At 39.4% G+C, this 7,281-nt stretch overlaps 1 long non-coding RNA gene across 1 annotated transcript; it reads right to left on the bottom strand.

The window, feature by feature from the left end:
* Positions 1 to 1,802: 1,802 nt before the first annotated feature.
* On the bottom strand, positions 1,803 to 6,181 carry LOC148649401 (uncharacterized). Its single transcript, XR_015926343.1, has 2 exons — positions 5,574 to 6,181; positions 1,803 to 2,522 (listed from the first exon to the last, which is right to left on the bottom strand). It is a non-coding gene; the product is annotated as an uncharacterized LOC148649401 (long non-coding RNA).
* Positions 6,182 to 7,281: the final 1,100 nt, after the last annotated feature.

Genomic DNA, 7,281 nt, shown 5'->3' with positions numbered 1-7,281 from the left:
CAGGACAAGAATTTGACAAGGAACACAAATGAAATCTCCTTATATTCTGTAAAGAGATCAAAGCACAGTGAAAGACAGTACGTCCAGATAAACTAAACTGCATGTACCAGTATCTAGGTTTTCATTCCTTATCATCTTGAAGGCTCAGACTCATTTGTTTAAGGCAAGGCATTAACAAAAATAACTAAGGGCATACAGGACTAAAGGAACTGACACAAAGTCACTCCTTAGAGTGCACCAAAGAGGTGCAGGGACAAACACTTCTCAATGTCTGTGCATCGTTTTTTAAGCTGTAAAAGAAACCTGGGTTTTTGTCAGTTGCTACTCTTGTTGTTTTCTTCCTATGTATTTCTTACTGTGACAACTTCAATTACCATGTTTCTCCCTGATTCATTCTCTGTCACACGTCCAAATCTAAACATATGAAAAAGGCAGTGGGGGATTCATAATAATATTCTTTCGATCCAGCTGCGTTTTTTGTATTTCCTCTTAAGAGTTACAAGTGTGCCAGAGAGCAGAGCCACAATCACTTCTGTCGTCCCGAATGCCAAACAACTTTGTTAAAACGGCACCTGGAATATGAATTTTAACGTCACTTTTTTCCCTCAAAGAAAACATAATGAACAGAGAAGATATGTGAACCTCTGAACTTGTCTTAACTGGAGCTCTGCACGATTTTGGATCAAGAGGCGAACATGTGGCCATTTCCCACGAATACCCAAAGGAGGTCGATACAGATTTAATGAATTCTGAATCACGTTAATGTCTGTGTTCATGGCCTTTTTTGGGGAAAAAAAATAGTTTTGATGAGTAAGAAAACAAAGTTTAAGAGTCTAAAATGTGCAGACGGCAATTATATGATGTCACGTGAAGAGCTTTTATAAAAAGTACGGTTGAGGGAGGAATTGTACTTTTGACGTTTTCTGCACAGACCTCAGTCGGACAGTCGGAGAATAATAGTGATAAAAATCTAGTTTCACCGGAAAAAGAGCTTCGGAGATTCTGGATAGCGATTCTTGTGTATGGCACTTATCACCCCTCATCATTCTGTTTTCTGCCACCATACAAACGTACCCCCTAAGATTTTTTTTCTTAAAAAGTCAGCTATTCTTGTAATAAATGTCACTGTGAAGAAAAATGTTTGTTGTTTTTTTTTTCTTCCGCGCGTGGACGATAGGTTCCCTTGTCGCGCGCACATTGCGCGTGGGACTCTCCCGAGCCCCGCACGAGAGTCTTCCTCTTCCTGGGGGAATCGAGCTCGTGGAGCAGGCACGGTTCTCGTCGACCGTGCAAGAACCTCCTTCTGGCCCTTGAAGCGGACTCGCGGCCAGTGTCCATGCAATGATCCGATATGTTTGCTGGAGAATACTGCACAGTGTGAGCAGCGATGTGCTTCCGTATGTTCAATATATGGTGTCAAAAAAAAAATCAACTTTATTTTATATAGCGCCTTTGACGTTGGCTTCTCAAAGCGCTTTCCAGAACGACACTCTGTAGTGTATACTGTACTGTATACTTTATTGTATACATTCATCACAATTAAAATGTACACAAATATATTTGCATTTCATATGCATGCATCAGCATCTAGGGGATAATTCCAAAAACGACAAAGATGTCTTTTATTAATACCTTTCAAATGAATGGAACGTGTAGTTCTTCTGAACGTTGACATGAAACAAGGAGTGGAGCACGTATTTTGGCTCTTTTACATCCTTGCGGTGTTTTGACATTGATCTATGCATACATGCGTGTATTTATTTTACACAGCCCCCGGAAACGACAGATGAAGAGTCTGATAATTGTAGAATGAGAGATTTATTTTCACAATTAAAACACAATGTAAAAAATGTCCTTTCAACTTTGTAAACCTTTTGAATACTAAAAAAAAATCTTTGATCCCAGATCAAGCTGAGCTGTCAAAATCAGTATAATAATGTTATGAGCTTTGGGGGGGGGATCGCCACAAATATTCATGCTTTTGGAAGGTTTGTGTTACGCATAAATGTGCTAAACTCATTATCCATTTGGAAAGCGTTCGATATAACATTCTCACAGTGAAGTACTTTCCACTTAGTTAACTTCTGCAGTACTGAGCGTTACCTGCCTTATCTTGTGTCACCATAAAGTACCGTGTGACAGCAATACAAACTGCGCTCCCTTCACTGGGTTAGTTTGCTTTTTCAATGACTTGTATCATGTTTCCTTTCTTCAACTAGAGCAGAAGATCGGGGCAGCCGTGCGCACCCCTCACCCCCCGTCCCCCTCCTCCTCTCCCGACGAGAAGGTACAGTTCCTCTCGGACAGCAGATTCACAAGCATAATGAACTACCGGTCCGCCTCCGTACGGGGCTGCGAGCTGCTGTAGACGTCTTGTGAGGCGGCCGTCGTGCCCTTCAGGTGGGTCAGGCGAAGAGAGGACCACCGGCGACCCCCCGGCCGAAGAGAGAGGCGCCCGGGACAGGTGCAGACCAGCACAGTCCTCTGCCCAGCTCGTTTGCTAGGTGCTCTCGTCTTCAAACCTTATTGGAGGAAGAAACGAGACCTGATCAATAATGAGCAAAGAAAAATCCGAGTTTTTGTAGCACTCGAGTGCACATTCACTGGAAAATGTGGTTGAGTTTTCCCTATGATTTCTTAATTGTCATTTATTAATGTTTTCGTGCTTATTGCACTTACCGTGTTTTCCATCAAATAACGCCAACCTTGCGTCAGACCAAATAATACATTAAAGTATACGATTTATAAAAATATATATAGTTTTATATGACATATAATCAGTTCAGTGGTGTGTTTTTATTCTGTGAATAACAGATTCTACAGTCAAATGTGCTCAGGCATCAGCAAAAAGAAACGCATGTTAAATGTCTACGGTTCTGCAGAAAATGTATATACAGTACCGGGTCATGATCTCCCCAGAGCAGAACAGGCAGATTCGTTTAATCACTGTAATGACTGTGACCAGCAGTGGGGTTTAATTTATTTCTTTTTTTCATCCCTTTGCTTTCTGTAGCTTTGTTTGAGTGACTGAAGTAGGAAAGCATGGAAATCCTAAGGTAAAGGTTAAACTGGGTTTCATTGTGTTGAGTGGAATTAAAAGATAAATCAGGAAATGCTTATTTAACATTAAGTGAAAGTGCTGGATTGGGTACCAGCACCCACATAAAAGAGCCCTTAATCCGTGAAATCTCCAAAGGGTGAAAGGTCATCCTCTAACACCAGTTTGCGCGAAGATTAAGGAAGGGAGGGACCGGTATTTCTCAGTTACTCTGCTAATCCTTTGAGTAGATGACGACTTCTCCGTTTACGCAAGGCAAACGTCTGTTATAATTTAGGAAACTCGGGAATTCGGCTGCCTGCAGGAAATGAATTGAGCGCGTTTGCTTTGAGTCCGCACCAGTGTTGACACGAACAGTCGTATTCACCTGAAGAAGCCTCCGTTTCTGACTCGTGTTTTCTTTCTTTTTTTAACTTTTCAGTGTTGGACGCACCTCTGCTTGTTCCTTCGCGGCTTTCCCGCAGACACTGTTCCCCAAAACGAAGCTAAAAAAAGCACAATTCTATCGTGCATAAAACTTCACGAAAAAATAAACCGTTTAGTACGTTTTTTTTAAAAAAAATGCGGGGGTATGTTTACAGAGTACCGCCTATTTTTGATATTGTAAACCTATCTTCTCGCACCCATCAATGATATTTTTTGTCCAATTTACCCAGGAGTGAAACAACGTAAAGCAAAGGGAGAGAAACTGCAAATTCATACGAGTGCCATTTCTCAGGTTCAACGGTATCGTTTCAAGCGCACATTAATACTTTTGCAATGAGATCATTTCACAGCGTTCGCGTTGCCCCCGCCAAATCTTTTTTATTATTCGTTATCTCTTTTTGTTACTGAGGTTTAGAAAAGGCTGGGGCTTTAGGAAGAGCCTGGTGCACAGGCTTAACGAACAAAAAAATGTGTACTGTGTACATTTTACTGCTCGTTCCTTTGTGTGGTGTCTTTGCCTCGTTGTTGTAGACCACGGATGTGTCCGAAGACAAGCATTCGAAAAACAATTTTGACTAATATGCACAACTTGTTTCAGAAATATAAGATATACATATAAACGGCCTGAAAATAATGTCGCCCGATCTCAGAGCATCTCTTACTTTGCAGTTGTCTTTTCTTCAGATACTACATATACAGAGGGAGACAGTAATTAAAAAGTGATGATGATAAATGTCACCCTTTCCGCCATTTATCATCAATTGCTATTCAATTATCCTCCCAATCAACAGTGATAAGGACAGGGCTCCATCAGAGAAAGAATTAAAAAGAGCCCGTGGTCATCTGTCGATATTGCTGCTATGTGCAAATCAGTCTGCCTCGCAGCATTGACTTTCCCCGTAACAAAATTAACACCTAAAGCAAAACAGTTACCAAAACAGGCAAAAGTGTTTGAATTTTTAAGCCGAAGATGTAACTGCAAAAGGCAGTTGTAACCTAAAATTAGTCACAAACACAATACTTCAAATAAACAAAAATACTTTGTATTACTTTCCCAAACCACACACAGAGCAGTACTGAACTTTAAATGTTTGATATTTGGTTCTAAAACGTTCATTTCAGTAGCTTTGATACAGAATAAAAGCCATTTCTGAGTCCGAGCAGATTGCCGTTTTATGAAAACAATGCCGGTGCCTCATTAATATATATATATGTGTGTGGTGCAGAAAAAATAATGATTATTCAGATGTTTGTTTATTCATGCATATCTTTTAGTTATTATCTGATTCACAAGATTCGCGTAATTACAACTGAGCCTTTTAGTTTCCAGTCTAAGTAATGGACTGAACTCTAATAATAAGCACTGCTATGTAATAAAATGTGCAATGATTTAATCGGAGGAAAAAAAAACTATAGCAATTACCCATAGCAGTTGTCCCATCGTGTTAGCATTAATTACAATATGAGTTTATGCTTTGTTTCAATTTAACTTTTTTTTTGTTCCGATGGATTACTTACTTGGCTAATCCTATTAATTCCATTCCACCAGAGGTATAGCATTTCACATACTACAGTCATAAGGTGTGTTTGTTGCTGTCAGTGTTGTCTTGTTAAAGTGACCTTGTGTCAAGAAACTGACCTCACCCAGGAGAAACAACTGAAACCCAGTTCAGCCTTCCAGAGAAATAAAAACCTCAAAGTATTGCATTTCTCAGAGTTTGAAACTTGAATCCATATTGAAATTTAAAATGGTTTCCAGACAGCTGTCAATATTTTCCTTGCATGTATTTACTACATTTAAATGTGTTATTGGTGCCTTAATGTTCCATAAAGATATACAGACACTTATTCTTCCTGCAGATTGACTGTATTTCTTGCACATCCTGGAATCTGTCTAAAAATACAACATTAATTTTTCTGCTTCCCTGTGTGCCTCTTATCCTCAGTGCTATCCTGTGGCTCAGGGAACCACTCTTCTATCCCAATTATTGATTACAGGACACCGTATGGTAATGTGAAAGTTCTTGACACGAAACATAACATGTTTTTAAACAAAAAAGAAACACATCTTATAACGATTGTCACTTACTGTTTGAGTGATCCGAACTGAAAACTGGTCTGCAGAACGTCATGTTACTACCAGTTCAAAAATAGACAGGCAAACATCATAAATTAGGTCATCCGATCAAAACAATTTAACGGCAAAAAACAAGCAAAGAAAAACAGCAAAATCCATCTTCACACTGCTTCAGAAGTGGATCAGCCGGAGATAGCTGGTAGCTGTTATTATAAACCTTCAAGTCCAGTGTTTTTTGTTTGATGACTTTGCGCTCACTTCATAGTTTTAAACAAAGTTGCTGGACGGTCCGAGATTCGTTTTCCTCCCTTTACAATTGGAGGTTCGACTTCTGCATTCTTTAAGTACTCCTGTTTGCTGGTGGAGATTCCTGACTTGTTTACATCACATCCTATCACAACTTATTAGGGAAACAGCCATTATTAATCACATCTGTCTGAGTCTTGGATTCAATCCCAGAGTTTAAGAAAACTGCTAACAGATTGACCCACAACAACTTTCTGTATCTGTGCAGTGTAAGGGGAAAATGACTTCAGGTCATGAGGGGGTGAATTAGAAATGATTATTAAGGCAATAAGCAATTATGCATAGTATTTTGAAACAATAAGATGGTGTCTAGATCTTGGATTGCCATTGTGTCTGGATAGTTAATTTGTCAGAGGACTGTGTGGTGTAGTATACTAGGAACTACATACAGTACTTCTATTGTAAATATCAAATAAAATCATTTTTTGAGTTTAGTTAAGTTGAGTAATATAAAAGTTTACATGCTTTCGTTTTCTTTTTACTTTAATTTTACTTTTCTGAAGTATTTTTATGTTGTAGAAATACTCTTTCTATGCTGCAGCTCTGTATCTAAAGGAGAAAAAATAAGTTAGGAAACTGTAAACAAGGAAACTTCTCAGAGAGGAAGTCTTGACAACAGGGGATTGCCAACCCCAGTACATTGCAGCGAGCGCAGGTGCTTCCTGGGTCAGAGGTCAGAGGTCAGTGCCCTCCGTAGCTTTCACATAGCTGGGCTTTAAATGTGCACCAGACTAGCCACCTGTCCAGAGCGTGGGAGGTAAGAAAGCTAATTATGAGGAATACCATGGTCAGCTACTCACAGCTCTTGCCTGGCTTCTGGATGGACACCACCAGCAGTAAAACCATAAAGAAGAAAGGCAGAATGCAGGGAATGTGGGGGCTAAAATGTCACTTTGCACCGTGTCATGTGTTGATATATGTGGAGGAAAAACACAGACACCTTGCACGCTGCACCTGCACGGAGAGTTTAAATCACCTCCTGGGTCATCTGCAGTGCGGTGGTATTCCAACACCCAAGTAAATAGCAGGTGTCAATAAAATCTTTTTACCACTCTGTCTTAAATTAGATCTGTCATCCAGTAACCACTTGTATTTAATAACTTGTAAACTTGATGATAATTATGATGATGTTATGTTACTCTGTGTATGAAGTACAAACTATAGTTTGTATACAAACCCTATTTTATGTTCTAAAGTTCTGCTGTAGACACAATACAATTTCCTTTGATGGTCTAATTATATCATTTGCCACAAACATTGTTTTCCTCGTTCAAGTTGATGTCCACTGAGATATCCTGACACTTTGAATTTTATGTGTTGTCTGTCTGTTGCCTTCTGAATCTTTCTGTATTATAGAACATTTGGGTTTCAGTTCTTTTTAAAAAGTCGTCGAAGAAATCAACCAACAATTATT

The sequence above is a fragment of the Lepisosteus platostomus genome, chromosome 14 (genome assembly GCF_059453375.1).
Source record: "Lepisosteus platostomus isolate fLepPlt1 chromosome 14, fLepPlt1.hap1, whole genome shotgun sequence".
In the NCBI taxonomy this organism is placed as follows: Eukaryota; Metazoa; Chordata; class Actinopteri; order Semionotiformes; family Lepisosteidae; genus Lepisosteus; species Lepisosteus platostomus.
Note: the sequence above shows the minus strand (reverse complement) of the source record. Positions and strands in the feature narration are given on the sequence as shown.